We start from the raw sequence: 18,174 nt of genomic DNA on the forward strand, positions 1-18,174 counted from the left end.
GACATCTAATTGGCAAGAATCAACTACATATGGATCAGCCTGTCAATTATCAGTGTATGCATGTAAATTGCAAGCTAGAAACATATTCAAAAAGACTATTATGTATAATATGTAGGAATAATAGCTTCTTTATTTGAATGGCTGCTTTGTTAATATTAACATGGAGTGCAGATGGATTTACAGATGCATACAAAGAGTATTGAACTGTATTGAGCGTAGGGTGCAAATAGCAATGTTACAGCAGAAACATCTAGATAGAAAGGAGCTTGTAGATTTGAGAAAGAAAAAGAATCAAGTGGACTTGCAGTGGAATATCAGGGTAATCCTGATTGTGAGAGTAGCATCAAGAGTGATAGAAGAGGAAAAAAAAGACAATGGTAGATGGCTCGCTATTGAAATGTCAAAGGCCAAAAACATAGGAGAAGAGCAAATCTTGAAGATCACTCTTCTCCTTAAAACTTCTTTTTGCATGGAGAGACAAGCTCCCACCCCCCCACACCCCCTAATCTTAGATATATATATATATATATATATATATATATATATATATATATATATATATATATATATATATATATATATCAACATTGAGATCACCATACCTCAGAGAAAAGGGAATATTCCAAGAAATGACATTTTGGACTTGTATAGTACATGCAAGTCCGATCTTTTGGCTGTTCAGTCTCCTCACTTTGGGACTCACTCTAGCGGGTCCCAACATTTAAAATGGTTAGCATAGTAAACTTATGGTACTAAGGGGATAATGGACAGGCAGAAGGATCACATTGACATATATGTATATCTCACCTAAAATTACTATTATGGAGCTGAGCAGAATTTGGGGATAAGTAATAACTTTTTATTAAAAAGTTTGTAGTCCCTTTAGTCTTATACAGAGGTGAGGCATATTTTATCAACCAGAGGAGAAACAGTGGATAGCAATTAAAAAAGAGTTGAAGGATTTTATCTGGCAAGGGAAGACAGCAAGGGTCAAGTGGGATAAACTGATTCTTCCAATAGAACAAGGCAGACTAGGATTACCCAATTTGAGGGGGAATTTTAGAGCAACATAGTTAAGGCTCTTGTACATAGCACAAGCAGAAAACTATAACTCAAAGTGGTAAGGAATGATGTTGATACAGGGATGAAGCTCAAGAAATAAGGAGAGATTGGGATTTTGGACGCAGACTCTTAAGGAGAACAACAAAAATCATACATAGTATTATATTCATAAAATGGCAGGGAGTATTCTAAGAACCAAACCAGCATGAGGAAGGAGAAAAAAGATTTTGCCGATAGGGATGACTGTGGTCAGGAATACAGATAATAGGCAAGAGTGGGCTGGAATTTATCGGATAAAACTGGCAAAGGAAACAAGGTATTGGGGGCAAATAACTAGAAAGGGAAAAGTAACCTCACCTAAGTGTCATGTTTAATCATAGCCTCACCTCAGGTTTCGTGCCCACTGAGTGGCACAGAGCTACAGTTATCCCAATCCACAAGGGGGGATCCACCTTGGATCCCGTAAACTACCGTCCCATCAGTCTGACAAGCCTTATCTGCAAGGCCATGGAGTGTATTATCATGGAACTTATAAACAAAGACATTGGCAACCTTCAAACACTGGACCCCACCCAGTTTGGGTTTGTGAAGGGCCGATCTTGTCTCCTGAACCTGATTGACTTCTTTGAATCAGTCTCCAGAGCCATGAACAAGGGTAAGGTGGTCCACACAGCCTATCTAGACCTTGCCAAGGCCTTTGACACCACCCCCCTCTCTGAAATCATAGATAAACTTACTAAGTTGGGCATTAATCCCTATGTCACCCAATGGGTTGCTAAATGGCTTACTGATAGAACCCACACTGTAAAAGTAGCCGACTCCAAATCCAGCTCCAGACAAGTGACAAGTGGAGTACCTCAGGGTTCAGTCCTGGGGCCGCTCTTGTTTGGCATCTACTTCTCTGAAGTACAGGTCAACACTAAGGGACTCTGGCTAACAAAGTTTGCAGATGACTGCAAACTGGGAGCCATTATTGAATCCCCAAATTATGTGGATACTCTACAAAAGGGCCTTACAGAAACAGATGCTTGGTGCCAGAGCCATGGGCTCAAGCTCAATGCCAAGAAATGTATTGTTATCCCCTTTGGGAAAAAACATGTATCCATGAATTACCATATAGGTGGCAGTACATTAAACACAGAAAGTGTGATAAGGGACTTAGGGACACAGGTGGACAGTGGTCTCACCTTCGATAACCACATCGCCACAACAGTCAGGAAATCCTTCTATGTGGCACACCTCATCACGAAGGGCTTTTCATCCAGAAAAAAGGAGGTCATTGTCCCACTGTACTCATCCCTCATTAGACCCATTATAGAATACAACGCCCCATTTGGTATGTACCTCTCAAGACATCTGCAACAACTGGAAAGGCCTCAGAAATGCCTCACTAAAAGAATCACAGGCCTAAAGCAGATGCCCTACACTGACCACCTTAAAAAACTCCAGCTATACTCTGTCGCATATCGTCTACTCAGAGGCAATCTCTGCTTAACATACAAGGCCATGTCAAACCCAGAGCTGTTGGACATGCTACACTTAAATAAATCCCAATCCCTCAGAGCTACACGCTCCAGGGATCTAAACCTTGTCATCACAATAAACAAAACATGCTGGAGGGACAGGTTCCTGACCCAGAGACTCCCCAGTCTCTGGAATAGATTGCCTATACATGTCAAGCAGAGTGCCTCTTTGGACCTCTTCAAGAGAAACCTTGACGATTGGATGGGAGAAAGGAAATTCACCCCAGGGATCACGTCAGTCGCCCTGCTAGACAGGGGTCCAGGAAAGTAAATAATGTGGGAAGAAATAGCCAGGGAATTGTTATGGCTAGGCTTGTATAGGCCCTAGGGCTGATAGCCTAGTACCAACCTATGAACCTATGAACCTATAATAGAATGGGAGGAGGCCAAGAATTTATTTGGACTGCAGGTTAGAGATTGCCTTCCCTATCAAGGATTGATATATGTATATATATCTATATCGATATATATATATATCTATATATATATATATATATATATATATATATATATATATATATATATAATATTGATATAGGCAAAGAGAAAGAAATAGGGAGCTCCTGAATGAAAGACCAGCACTGGTAGAGTTTTTAATAAAATCTAGAACAGAAGCTGTCATTAAAAAAGGAATAATTAGTAAAGCATATAAAATACTTCATGATAATTATAAGAATCAATCAGAGGAACTTAGAAAGCATTGGGAAGAGAGACTGGATAAGCAATTCACAAAGAGACAATGGGAGAATATATCTCCCAAATATGCAACAAAGTCTAGAAGTTTTAGGAACTTTGCCTGGAAGTGTTTACATAGGTACTTTATACCCCAAGTAGACTCCAAAGAATTTTTTCTCAGGTGGTAGCAAGTGTTGGAGGTGTGACAGGCAAGAAAGAGATGGCTGGTAACATATTTTTTGGGAATGTAATGAGCTGGCAGACATTAGGAATTCCCTGCAGACCACTCTCTCAGAGATGCTGGGTGAGCAGATTGGATTGACTTGGGAGATGATTTTTTTTTGAGTTATGATATAGAATCAGAATTATCTAGACATAGTAAAGCCTTGTTGAGTCTAATTATGGTGGCTACCAAAAAAAACAACACACCTGATACACTTGTAATAGGTGACTCTATCATCAGGCACACTGACGTCCCACTCACCAGGCTGAACAAGGAGAAGGTCACGGTGAGCTGCCTGTCGGGCGCTAGGATCCACCACATAACACAAGCACTCAGGTCACTCCAAGGCAAGTACAAATATGACTCAGTCATTGTCCATGCTGGTGTGAATGACCTGAGACGTACCTCCCTGGACTACATGAAAAGAGACATAGAGGAGCTCTCTGAGCATGTAGCCCAGGCCGGTATGACCCTGACCTTGAGTAGCATCTTACCCTCACCAAGAATTATGCCACAGTATGAAGACAAGATTATCAATTTCAACAATTGGCTTAAGTATTGGTGTCATTCAAAGGGGATCCAATGCCTGTCAGCCTGGGATGACATGCTCGACAAGCCACGATGCTTTGCTAGGGACGGCTTGCACCTGTCACCCCTGGGCTTTCGGATATTGGCAAAGACTCTTGCTACCCCCATAGTGCCTTTTTTAGGCAAGGCTCAAAAGACAAACCCACCTCCATAGGTATCACAAGGGATAAGAAACTAAGAGTAATGCTACTCAATGCCAGAAGTCTAAACTTCAAGATGCACGCACTCAAAACTCTCCTTAGCATGGAGAACAACGATATCTGTGCAGTAACAGAAACCTGGTTCAAGGCTCTCAAGAGCACCCCAACACTACCAGGTTATACCTCATACCATGCTTTTCGGCCCAAAAACTTGGACCGAACCACAAAAGGAGGGGGAGTATCAATATTCGTCAAAGATACCCACACCTCCAGGTTGGTGGCACAGCACGAAGCATCAGAGACTTTCCATGTGCAACTAACAGTGGGTAAAACTGCCTTCCAGTTTATAGCCTGCTACAGACCACCCTCCCAAACCCAGGAACCCCACTCGGCCTTCCTGAGAACACTGGAAAATATGAAGGTCTCTCCGAACACCATTATATTGGGTGACTTCAACTACCCAACCATAGACTGGGAGCATTACTCAAGCTCCAACACCCTAGCCCAAAGGTTCCTAGAATTTATAAACTCAAATGCTATGGAACAACTTGTTACCACTCCCACAAGAGGGGAAAACCTACTGGACCTGATCATCACCAACATGGGGACTCTATGCTCCAGACCAGAAGTGTATCCCTCACTGGTAAGATCAGACCACAAACTAATCTCACTGGATATTCACATCCCGACCCCAACCCATGCCCAGAAAACCACAGTGAAAAACTTCTCTAAAGCAAATTTCACACTCCTCAAAACCAAGGTGGAATCCTTCAAAGCCCCCGGGCCTGTGGATAATATGGCCCAGTCCGCAAAATCCTTTATAAACGCATTCTATGATCACCTTCAGGAATGCATGGATCATGCAATCCCAAATAAAACCAAGTCCCAATCCTCCAAAGGCAGACATCCTGTCTGGTGGACCCCAGCCATAAACAAACTATACAATAGAAGGAGGAAGCTACTACATGATAGAGCAAAATCCCAAAAAGGGAAGGCATCTCTGATCAGTATTAGCAAAAAACAACGGGCACTCATAAAATCGTCTAAGGCCAGCTTCGAGAGAAAAATTGCACAGGACACTAAGGATAATCACAAGGCTTTCTTTAGTTATGTTAAGAACCTGGGTGGGAATTCCCAGATATGCTCAGAATTAGTCCAAAATGACAAAAAATACACCGAACCCACAGACATTGCCAACATCCTAGCTGACAGGTTCAGTGCAAACTCTCCACCAAAAGGGCTAATATCTATCCCAGCAGAGTGCTGCCCCCCTGACATCTCAGATGCTCAGGTAAGAGCTGCCCTCTCCAAAGCAAGAAACACAGCATCAATGGGACCAGACGGTGTCCCAGGCTGTGTCCTACATGAACTCCAAGAAGAGCTAAACCCAAACCTAAAACTACTGTTCAATCTCAGCCTTACTACAGGATATGTACCCAAAGAGTGGTGTACAGCAACAGTGTTCCCTCTCCACAAAGCTGGTGCCTCAACGGATCCTGGAAACTATCACCCCATAAGTCTCACTAGCTTGGTCTGCAAAGCTATGGAAAGGATCATCATGGACCTTATAAATAAAGATATTGGGGACCTGCAGACACTGGATCTACCCAGTTCGGCTTTGTTAAGGGCAGATCCTGCCTCTTGAACCTGGTCGATTTCTTTGAAACAGTCACCAAGGCCATTGACAAGGGGAAGGTGGTCCACACAGCCTACCTGGACCTCGCAAAAGCCTTTGATACAATACCCCACTTGGGCATTATAGATAAGCTCACCAGCTTAAATATAAACCCCTACATCACTAGATGGGTTGCAAACTGGCTCAAGGACAGAACCCACATGGTTAGAATAGCTGAAGTCATGTCAGACTCCAAACCAGTTACAAGTGGCGTCCCACAAGGCTCAGTCCTGGGACCTCTCTTGTTCGGTATATATTTCTCGGAGGTACAGGCCAACATGGAAGGACTGTGGCTGACCAAGTTCACAGATGACTGCAAACTGGGCGCCATAATAGACTCTCCAGCTGACACAAACATCCTCCAAAAGGGCCTCATAGAAACAGACAACTGGTGCCACAGCCATGGCCTCAAGCTAAATGCCAAAAAGTGTATAGTCATCCCTTTTGGCAAAAACAAAGTGCCCACAAATTACCACATAGGTGGTTATCCATTAAGTACAGAAGAAGTAATTAGGGACCTGGGGACCCAAGTTGATAGCAATCTCTCATTTGACAACCACATGGCCAAAATGGTTAGAAAAGCATTTTATATAGCCCACCTAATCATGAAGGGATTCACATCTAGATCAGGGGAGGTCATCGTGCCTCTTTACTCATCCCTCATCAGGCCCATAATTGAGTACAATGCCCTTTTGGGATGTACCTTACCAGACACCTGCAGCAACTGGAAAGACCCCAAAAGTACCTCACCAAGAGGATCAAGGGGCTCAAACAGATGCTGTATGCTGCCCGGTTAAAGAAACTCCAGCTCTACTCAGTGGCATACCGCCTGCTCAGAGGCAATCTGTGCCTGACGTATAAAGCCATGTCCAACCCGGAATTAATGGACATGCTGCACCTCAGAAAATCCAAATCCCATTGAGCTACGCGCTTGAGGGACTTGAACCTCAGCACTGAAATAAATAGGACATGCTGGAGGGACAGATTCATAACCCAGAGGCTCCCTTCACTCTGGAATATAATCCCAGTCCAGGTTAGGCAGAGTCCGTCATTGACTCTCTTCAAGAGGAATCTTGATGAGTGGATGGGAGATCATAGGTTTACCCCGGGTATCACTTCTGTGTCACTGTTAGACAGAGGCACAGTATACTAACCTTGAAAAAGGGCATAGCAAAATTAATTTAATATGGGTGGAGAAAGCCATACACACTCTGGCTAGGCTTATAAATGCCCTAGGGCAGATAGTCTAGTATGAACCTATGAACCTATGAACCTATAAACAATTACTAGAGAATGTAAATCAAAGTCTAGACAAACTTGTCTAGACAAATTTTATTAGAAGTAGGGAATATAGTAACAGAGATAAAACAACTGGAGTTGGTTTGCTTTGAAAAGGGAAGGAGCAAACTGCATAGGAAAAAATGGGAATTGTGAGAACAATATATGCAGAGAAGGACTGAAGTTAAGAGACAGGATTTGAATGAGCCATATAATGTTTAACTGACAATAACTGGATAGATTATAAGTGATGTATGATATTTGCAACTACAGTTGTTTCAATGATGTCTGTAATGTATACTGTTTGCACCTAAAGTGGTTTGATGTTTGTTTTTCATTTGTATAAATGTAAGATTCCCTATGTTATGTGTGAAAATTTAATAAAGATGTTTGTTGCAAAAAATAATAATAATAAGCTTTCAACATGGAATGTTATTTATGGGTGGGGACTGCAAATTGATTTGCTATACAGAAGATGTATCATGGGGATCTAGAAGGGAAAAAATAATACAGAAAAGGGTAGATTCTGAAAGAAGTGTATGAGAATATTTGGTATGGGAGGAGTGAATTTAGTAGCAGGAACTCTAACAGAATTTATATAACATTATTTAAAATGGAGAACATCAACATCTGTGCAGTGACAGAAACCTATTTCAGGGCTCGAGAGAGCACCCCTGCATTACCAGGCTATAATTCATACCACACCTTTTGGCCACCTAACCTGGACTGAAATACTAAAGGTGGAGGTGTGTCCATATTCATTAAGAACATCCACACCTCCAGGCTAGTTGCTCAGCATAATGCATCCAAGATTATCCAAGTACAACAAACTCTGGGCAAGACTGCAATGCAAATTGTAACTTGCTACAGATCCCCCACCATACCCCAGCATTCCCACTCCTCATTTCTTGATACACTGGAAAATATTAGTGTACAACCCAACATTCTAATAATGGGTGATTTTAACTACCCTACCATTAACTGGGAAAACTACTCATGTACCAACTCTTTTGCTCAACGTTTTCTGGAATTCATTAATTCCAATGCCTTGGATCAACTTATCCACACCCCCACCAGGGGCAGCAATATCCTAGACCTGGTCATTACCAACATGGGTGACCAGTGTTCCACATGAGACGTCAATTCCTCATTGGTCAGATCCAACCACAAGCTAATAAGCCTAGACATCCACATACCAACCCCACTCCCCATTAGGGAAACCACCATAAAAATTTTCTGCAAAGCCAACTTCACACTTCTTAAGACAGAAGTGGCAAACTTCACAACACCCATGCAGACAGACAATAGAGGTATGACTGCTGAATCCTACACAAATGCACTTTATAAGCACTTACACGAGTGCATGGATCGTGCTATCCCTAACAGAATCAAGATGCCATCCTTCAAAAAAAGGAAGCCAATCTGCTGGTCCCCTGCCATAAACATACTCTACAACAGAAGAAATAAACTGTTGCCAAAAAGAGTAAAACCCCATGACTGGAAGAACTTCTTGGTCAGACTCAGTAAGAACCTGAGATCCCTCATAAAATTCTCCAAAGCTAGTTATGAAAACTAAATCACCACTGATTTGAAAGACAACCACAAAGCATTCTATAGCTATGTCAAGAATCTCAATGGCAACACTCAGATGTGCTCTGAGTTACACCACAATGGCACTAAATATACAGAACCAACTGATATTGCCAACATCCTGGCAGATTGGTTCAGTACTAACTTTATCCCCTTCACCCTCTAAAGAGCCCATCTCTATACCAGAAGAATGCAAAGTTCCTGTAATCACAACTGCACAGGTAAAAACACACTCTCAAAAGCCAAGAACACAGTATCCATGGGACCTGACAACATCCCAGGCTGAATTCTACATGAACTACAGAATGAACTGGCACCCCACCTAAGCACTATGTTCAATCATAGCCTTACCTCAGGCTTTGTGCCCACTGAATGGCACACAGCGACAGTTATCCATAAAGGGGGAGCCACCATGGTCCCCGTGAACTACCGCCCCATTAGCTTAATGAGCCTGGTCTGCAAGGCCATGGAATGTATCATCATGGAATTTATAAACAAAGATATTGGTAATCTCCAAACTCTGGACCCCACCCAGTTCGGGTTTGTAAAAGGCAGATCATGTCTTCTAAACCTGATTGACTTCTTTGAAGCAGTCACCAAAGCTGTAGATGAGGGTAAGGTAGTTCACACAGCCTATCTAGATCTCGCCAAGGCTTTTGACACTATCCCTCACTCTGGAATTATAGATAAACTCACTAAACTAGGTATAAATCCCAGTGTCACAAGATGGGTTGCCAAATGGCTCACTGACGGAACCCACACTGTGAAAGTAGCAGACTCCAAATCTGACTTCAGACCAGTGACAAGTGGAGTACCACAGGGTTCAGTCCTGGGTCCTCTCCTGTTTGGTATCTACTTTTTTGAAGTACAGGCTAAAGCAGAAGGTCTTTGGCTAATGAAGTTCACAGATGACTGCAAACTAGGAGCCATAATTGAAACTCCTAACAATGTGGACATCCTACGAAAGGGCCTCGTTGAGACAAATGCCTGGTGTCAAAGCCATGGCCTCAAGCTCAATGCCAAAAAAGTGCATTGTCATTCCCTTTGGTAAAAACTCTGTACCCATGAATATCACATAGGTGATAGCCTACTTAACACTGAAAGTGTGATAAGTGACCTTGGGACACAGGTGGACAGTAGTCTCTCCTTTGATAATCACATCACCACAGTAATCAGGAAATCCTTCTACATGGCAAACCTCATCCTAAAAGGTTTCTCATCCAGAAAAAAAGAGGTCATTGTTCCCCTCTACTCGTCACTCATTAGACCCATTATAGGGTACAACACCCCTTTTAGTATGTACCTCACAAGACATCTACAACAACTGGAAAGGCCACAGAAATACCTCACAAAGAGGATTACTGGCCTCAAACAGATGCCCTTCGCAGACCATCTCAAAAAACTCCAGCTTTACTCCGTCGCATATCGCCTACTCAGAGGTGATCTCTGCCTAACATACAAAACTATGTCAAACCCAGAGCTGTTGGACATGCCCCACTTAAAGAAATCCCAATCCCTCTGAGCTACATGCTCTAGGGACCTAAACCTTGTCACCACAATAAACCGAACATGCTGGAGGGATAGATTCCTGTTCAAGAAACAACCTATCTATATCAAACAAAGCTTCTCATTAGCACTCTTCAAGAAAAATCTTGATGATTGGATGGGAAATAAGAAATTCACCCTGGGGATCACCTCTGTGGCTCTGCTCGACAGGGGCACACGAAAATAATTTTCTTGGGTGGCAAAAGCCATGGTACCTTTTTGGCTAGGCTTATATAGGCCCTAGGGCCGATGGCCTAGTACCTACCTATGAACCTATGAATTCCCCAAAATACAATTTGGCTTGACAGGATGCACATTATTATAATTCAGTTTTAGAGCCATCTAATAATTATATCAGATCATACACCAATAAAATGTAAGATACAGATGTGAGGTAATGATGTAAACTGAGACAGTCAGGTTCTTACTTATCTATCAAAAAAAGAGAGGCATTTAAGGAAAGAGTAGTGGGTATGACATAAGATTTATTAGGAAAGTTAAAAATTACTTCAGAAGGGATAGCTAGTCACTGGGATGAAGTAAAAATAGAGTTTTAAAATGCAGGAGAAATAACATAGAAAGAGATATGGGTGAAAAGTAAAAGGCATTATTTAGAGTGGCTGATAAATGTTAAAGTATTGCAAAAGAAGTGTATTCCACAGATCAAGATGAGCAACTGCAGATTACTAAATGGAAAATAACAGAGTATTTGAAAAACATGCATGATTTAAAAGGTTGCTGTTAAGCAAGTAGTCTAGATAATAGTGTAGACACAAAGCTTTTATCACAATGACTTAGGCAACAAAAAGTAGAAAGATTTGTTATCCAACTTTGAGAGGCTGTAACATGAAAAATAATCAGTGATGCTACAGAGGTATTACAAATAGTTCAGAAATGTTATAAACCTTTGTATATATAAACAAAGAAATGGGTAACCAAGAAAAAGCATAAAATGAAATAATTATGGAAAAAACTCATATCAAGGTTAGCAGCAGATGAGGCTCAACAATAAAGAGCCGAGATGTAAAGAAATGAAATAAAAATGTTTTTGTATTATCAGTGTGCCAGTGGTGTAACAGGTAGCACACTCACCTTTAGTGTAGAATGCTGTGGGCTCTATTTCCACATTGGTTAGATGGATTGCTGACTCTGCAGTTGCAGTATAAGGAAGGAGGGTGGCGCTGTACTCCTAGGTGTGCTGGCCCTCAGATAAACTCTTAAACTGAGGCCACATCAGCTTGAATTAGTGGTAGCTCAGGTAGATGTAAAAGATCCCACAGGACAGATGGACAGATCAAAAAGAGTAGGGTCCTTTATTTTTACATATATATATATATATATATATATATATATATATATATATATATATATACACACACACAAATAAAACCAAGAAAACACTGGTGAAGAAAATTATTAAAATAACAAAAAAACTTTCAAAGGCATCTGTAAAATGTAAATAAAGCTAGATATAACACAAGAAGAAAGAATGCAGCAAGTACCTTGCTCGCGCTATCAACCTGCCAATCCTAGAATCATTAGTTCTAGATTAAAACATTATTATAAACTCATAAATAAACTCTTGAAGCTCATCACTAGGTTTAAAACTAACCTAACACTTGGTGGTGACATCCACCCCAACCCTGGCCCATCCACTTCAGTCAAACCTACCCCCCCCAATTGTATTCCAGGAAAGGGGGGGAGTAGCTGTTCTATATAAATCTGCATTGAACATCACCATTAAAGCTATACAACCGCCTCAAATAACTCAGAAATTCTTGCCACCAAACTACATATCAATTAAAATAAATATATCTATATCATCTGTATGTACATTCTCCCAGGTAATAATGTAGCCACACTTGAAGATACCCTTCACTGGCTAACATGTCACTACCCTTAACAAACCATACTAATCGGACACCTGAACACAGACTGGAATACCTGTTCCTCAGACACTCCAACAACCCATGTCAACCTGCATGCATTCCCACAAGTCATCACAACCCCTACCAGGATAGGTAAACCAAACCAAAAAGAAAGCATACTTGATTGGGTACTTATAAATAGTCATCCCCAATTGTACACCTCTGGGACCCTCGCTGACAACCTAAGCGATCACCTTCCCACCTATATTATTAAGCACAAAGTCATTAACCCCCTACAACCCTTACTTAGAATGGTAAGAAACAATAAAAACTTTAACCCCACCAAATTTCAACAAGACCTAAACTCATGTAAATGGTCAATTTTAAGACACCTCTCCTTAAATGAAGCAGTCACATACTTCAACAACAAATTCATAGAAATCCTTGATTCACATGCATCCATATGTTCAACAAGAACTAAGGCAAAATCTGCACCATGGCTTTCCAAAGAGTCTAAACAAAAAATCACCCTTAGAAATAAGGCTTGGGCATTATGGCAAACTACTAAAGACCCCCAAAACTACAATATAGGCAACTGAGGAATGTCACTAAAAAACCCATGCTACTAAACAAAAAAAAAAAAATTACTAGTATAATCTACAGGAAATAAATCATAACAACCCTCAGAAATTCTGGGCAGATATAAACATACTATTACATCCTGGGCAAATTTCCACCCAAATCTCCGCAGCCTCCATTGATCAACCTCCCGAGGAAGTCTCGGACAGTTTTTACCGTTTCTTTACCGAGACCATTCAAGCCCTAGCAAGCCAACTGCCTCCCAGCCCCTCTGTCATGAAATCAATATCAGGAAAAGGAAGCCAACAAACTACTGAAACACAAAAATTAAGTCAGCAGCACCAAGACCCACCACAGAAAGTTACAGGAATCAAAAAAATATAAAACAAAACAATTTATTGAAGCGCTTTTCGTTGCTTGTAATGTAGCAACTTCTTCAGAAAAGATACACAGTTTCAAACAGTAGTTTATAAGTAATTAAGACATATCATGTGATGACCACACCTCTCAGTGAGTCAAATTCTTAAAGAGCTATTTGCTAAAAAAAAACACATGTATTCATGAAACTTGAATACAAGAGCTGCAAGTTTGTCAGTTTAAAAGTATCATTAAAACTGTTATAAATAATTATACAGAAGGAATAAAACTGTTAGACTCAAACAATAACAAGGTTAGACTAAGCTTCAAAGTTACAGAATAATCAACCGGGTATACCTCTCAAAAATATTATAGAGCTAGAGTGATAGAATTAAGTTCCATCAAAGTACCAGTTACCGTCTCAAACTTCTTAGTTTTAGAAGACAGGCAATGTTACAATCATCACATGATATGTCTTAATTACTTATAAACTACTGTTTGAAACTGTGTATCTTTTCTAAAGAAGTTGCTACATTACAAACAATGAAAAGCGCTTCAATAAATTGTTTTGTTTTATATTTTTTTTGATTCCTGTAACTTTCTGTGGTGGGTCTTGGTGCTGCTGACTTAATTTTTATGAAATCAATATCCCCAGAAACCAACCTACATTTAGATTCCAACCAGTCACCACCTCCCTCATCCATACCCTGATTAAAAAACTGAAACCAACTACTATCTCCACTGACCAACTCCCTGCAGAGTATCTACAAAAAGCAGCTGATGCCATTGCTTACCCCATCTCAATAATAATCAATCGAATAATAGCAGAAGCCAGAATCCCCTCTATTTGGAAACTATCCTATGTAATCCCACTTCACAAAGGAGGTAGCACTCCTGAGTTATCCAATCATAGGCCAATAGCAATACTATCACCAATTGCAAAAATTATGGAAAAATGTATCCATAGACACTTGATGCATCATCTAACTCAAAATAATCTCATGGCAAACTCCCAGCACAACTTCTGACTCCACCACAGTACTACTTCACCCCTCCTAACCTTCTCCAATACCATAAACCACAACCGCAATAACAATAACATATCCTCAGCCCTCTTCTTGGATCTCTCCAAGGCATTTGATATGGTGGATCACCATTACTAATTCATACCCTGAAAAGTTTCTGCCTAGATAATACAGTCATCTAATGGTTCCAATCCTGTATGAAAGATAGACGACAGGCTGTCCTTTGGCAAAACAAAATTTCTAAACTCCTACCTAACACACTAGGTGTACCCCAGGGATCCATACTAGGGCCCCTTCTTTTCTCCATCTTCATTAACGACCTCTATTCAGCTATCCCTACAGTCAACTGTGTCCAATACGCTGACGACTCTACCCTGATTTGTTCGGCTACTTCTCCAAATGAACTGTGGTCAGCTATGCAAACCACCTTTAACACTATTGAAAATTGGCTTTCTGGTCTCGTCTGATCCTAAATCCCAAAAAAAAAAAAACTGTTGCTATTCTCACCAACACACATGTCTACTGCATTCACTTTTACCATTAAATTTAATAATGACACAATAATCTTCCCAGACTCCTCTACAAAATCGCTAGGTGTTTTAATCAACAATAATCTCAAATTCGACCTACATGTTAATCAGTCTATAAAGACCATCAATAAAAAACTAGGCTCACTTTACAGGATAAAAGCCTTCTTAACCCCTCCTGCTAGATCTGGCATAGCTCGCTTTCACCTACTTTTAACTCTACTGTATGCATCCCTGATATTCTCCAATATAAACAAATCTGTCTGCAACAAACTCTCTATCTGCTATAACCATATTGCCAGATTTGCCACTGGCCTGCCTTATAGGACTCAACATTGAAATAATCTGACCCAGCTTGGGTGGTTAGAAATACCCAGCGTGATCCAGTATAACCTCATGATAACTGCCGATAAGATACTTTACAATCCAGATAGTACTCCTGCTCTTAAAAATATTATTACCCCCATCACAATCACCAGCCACTTCAATCCTCTAATAAATTACTAGTCCAGACTATCAAAACTAAAAACTCTGCCGGTTACTCTCTCTTTGCAAACTCTGTTAGCAGATCCTGGAACTCTCTCCCAACCAAAATTACTTTGCTCAACTCCCTGAGCCAATTCAAGACTAGACTTAAAGAACACTTGACATTAAACAGGCTATGTCAATGTAGCAAACCCAACTAACTCTTCTTGACAATGAGACTAAAATAGTTATTTTGGCTTATCTGTGACACTATCCTGACCTTTACCTTGTCTAACTCTAATGTGTTTTGGCATGTAACCACTGTAAATACTGTATCTGTAAATAACTGTAGGAGTTAATAACAGGATGCTTAGTTGACTTGAACTACTAGACGATGAACTACTCTCTGATTTCCATTAACCCCAAAACTACTATTATTTGCCTCAATATGTAACCTCTGTAAAAAGTGTAATCATAAACCTTATTGCTTGCTTAGATATGTTAACTACTGTATATACTGCATTTTAATCTAATTTTGGTGACCTTGGAGCTTTTCTCCCCGGGCCTCCACTGAAAATGGACATGTATCAAGTCGGACTATCCCGGTCAACAAATGTAAAATAAAAAAATAAAATAAATAAATAAATAAATAAAACGTGCCATTTTTATATCAACCCTCATTCCATTTCCATAAACATATTCTAATTTTATTTATAACTGACAATACTTATTTTCCATTAAACATAAATTAATTAATTCTTTCATGTCATACTACCAAAATTAGATAAAATACTTTCTTATTTAAATCTATCGTCATGTTTTTACCTATATTTTCATAATATCCATATTCATTCATGTCCATTTTTATATCTTCATAATTTTTAATACTTTTTAAAACTTTTTTATATATAATTTATTCCATAATTTTTTAACTCTCTCTCAGATTTTAAGAAAACACATTCTGTTATTTTTTTCTTCCCAACAATACAAGCATATTCTTTCATTTTTCTTTTTATAAAGCATATTTGCCTTAACATGTACTTTTTTTATTCCCAACTTCCACAAAAAATGTTTACATTCAACATTGTACTTATAGCACCTGTTTATTTCTTTAACTGCTTTAATATTTGTTTCAAAGACATATTCACATGGATTTATACAATAAAATTTATTCAGGACATTATTATACCATGCCTTTCTCTCTTCTTCATCTTCACCAATTTTTATTTTCCACATTCTTATCTTTTATTGATAGTTCTATTTTGTTCTTTTTTATTATTTCTTATATTTTCCTCAAAATTCCTTATACCTCAATATAATTTGTTTCGCTTAGCCATTTCAATACCTTATATAAGTTTAATGAAGCAGCATACACTATTTGATTTATCATATCTAAAGCTCCATTTTCCTTATTCATATTTAAAACACAGGATTTAGTCTTGATCCTCATATGAAGGAAAAGTATTTTTAATAACAGTTTTTCATATCCTTTAAGAATCATGATAATGCTAAACAAATATGTCATCTTTCCTGTTAATACTGAGGTAATCAAATACTCTTTTTTAATACATTGATCTATACATTTTCCATAATATAAATATATTTTTTATTTTCTTTATCATTAGCTTCCATCCTTTCTTATGGCCTTCTTTAGTGGGTCTTGATGCAGAGAAACCATTTGACAGAGTAAGCTGGGACTTTATGAGCAGGACAATGGTAGTATTTGCATTTCTTAAAAAAATTATAAGGTTGATTAGGAGGATATATGAGGGATCAGAGGTAAAAATTAAAGTGGGTGGGGTCCTCTCTGATACTTTCTGCTTGAACAGAGGAACCATGCAGGAGGTATTCTCTTTCCCTTTTTTTATATACATATATTTAAAAACACTGACAAAGAAAATAAAGGCCTCAGACATTCAAATATATAATTGCTATGGCAGTCAAGAAAACCTGACTCTTTTTGCAGATGATATTATTTTATACCTGATAAAACCAGCAAAAGCCATTACAGTGTTGTACAACATTTTGAGACAGCTTCAATTCTTTTTGGGATACAAAATTAAGGAAGCTAAAGCAAAGACAGTAGTGGTAAATTATATACCCACACATGAATTGGTTCAGCAATATCCATATTTATGGGGACATGATAAAATGAAATATTTAGGAGTATGGGTTACAAATGATTCTGGTGTGGCAGCTAAGGATATGTAGGAAGTGACTAAACAGAAGATAATACAAAAACTGAGAAATTGGAAGCTTTGTTATATGGATATGGATAGCATTAATAAAGAACTGAAGGACTTTATCTGGGCGGGGAAGACTGTAAGAGTAAAGTGGGATAAGCTGATTCTTCCAGTAAAACAGGACAGATTGGGATTACCCACTTTGAAGGGGTATTTCCAGATCTACATAGTTAAGGCCCCTAGATATAGCACAAGCAGAAAACTATCATTCAAACTGGAAAGGGATGATGAAACAGGGGGGAGGATACTCAAGAAACAAGCAAAGACTGTGATTTTGGATGTAGGCCTTTTAGGAAAATAACAATAATCATGCAGAATATTATAACTATAAAGTAGCAAGAAAGTATCCTAAGAACTAAGCCAACATGAGAGTGGAGAAAGGAGATTCTGACAATAGGGATGACTGTAATTAGGGATATAGACACTACGTCAGAGGGGGCTGGAATTTATTGGACAAAACTCACAAAGGAACCGAGGTATTGGGAGCAAATAACTAGAAAGGAAAAGATTATAAAACAGGAAGATGCCAAGAATTTATTTGGACTGCAGGTTAAAGATTGCCTTCCCTATTAAGGATTGATATCAGAGTATAGGCAAAGACAGAGAAATAGAGAGGTCCTAAATGAAAGACCAGCACTGCTAGAGTTTTTAGTAGAATATAGAACAGAAGCTTCCATTAAAAAAGGAATAATTAGTAGGGCATATAATATTTTGCATGATAACTATAATCAATCAGATGAGGTTAGAAAAGATTGGGAAGAGAGATTGGGTAAGCAAGTCACAAAGAAATAAGCATATATATATATATATA

This window comes from Protopterus annectens, chromosome 6.part0, assembly GCF_019279795.1.
Source record: "Protopterus annectens isolate FY-2018-M chromosome 6.part0, PAN1.0, whole genome shotgun sequence".
NCBI classification, from domain to species: Eukaryota; Metazoa; Chordata; order Ceratodontiformes; family Protopteridae; genus Protopterus; species Protopterus annectens.